The sequence below is a fragment of the Odontomachus brunneus genome, unplaced genomic scaffold, assembly GCF_010583005.1.
Source record: "Odontomachus brunneus isolate Ranch 3 - 2012 unplaced genomic scaffold, Obru_v1 Obru_scaffold_120, whole genome shotgun sequence".
In the NCBI taxonomy this organism is placed as follows: domain Eukaryota; kingdom Metazoa; phylum Arthropoda; class Insecta; order Hymenoptera; family Formicidae; genus Odontomachus; species Odontomachus brunneus.
Genome location: NW_022639570.1, coordinates 19643 through 20479, shown reverse-complemented (window position 1 = coordinate 20479; position 837 = coordinate 19643).

The following is an 837-nucleotide window of genomic DNA, read 5'->3' as shown; positions in this document are numbered from 1 at the left end:
AAGTTCCTTAGGAAAGAGGTAACCTATCTAGGACATATAATTTCGGAAAAAAGAATCCTACCAGACCCAAAGAAGACAGAGGCCATAACAAATTTTCCGAGACCTAAAAAAACTAAAGACATTCAGTCATTTATAGGTCTCGCAGGTTATTACAGAAGATTCATTGAGAATTTTTCAAAAATAGCACGACCCTTGACCAAACTTACGAAAAAGGATGAAAAATTTGAATGGGGTCAACAACAACAAATAGCGTTCGACGTGTTAAGAGAAAAACTGACCACCGCACCGGTACTAGTATACCCAGATTTCGAAAAAGAATTCGTGGTCACGACAGATGCATGCGACCATGCAATCGGAGCTATACTATCGCAAGGCCGAGTAGGAGCAGACAACCCGATAGCCTATGCAAGCCGCGTACTATCACGCGCGGAACATAATTATAACACAACAGAAAAAGAACTGCTAGCGATAGTCTGGGTAGTTAAACATTTCAGACATTATATCTACGGAACCAAATTTAAAATAGTTACGGATCACAAACCACTAGTCTGGCTGTTCAACGTTACAGATCCTGGATCCAGACTAATAAGATGGAGACTAAAATTAGAAGAATATGATTACAAAATAATCCACAAAGCGGGGAAAACAAACGTGAACGCAGACGCGTTAAGTAGATACCCCCCGTATCAATATTACAAACTAGCACTCCAGAAGAAGAAGAAGAAGAAGAAGAAGAAGAAGAAGAAGAGGAAGAGGAAGAAGAAGAGGAAACAGAAGAGGGAAAAGAAGAGGAAAACAATACGGATACACATAAAACACAAAATTATACAAAAAGAG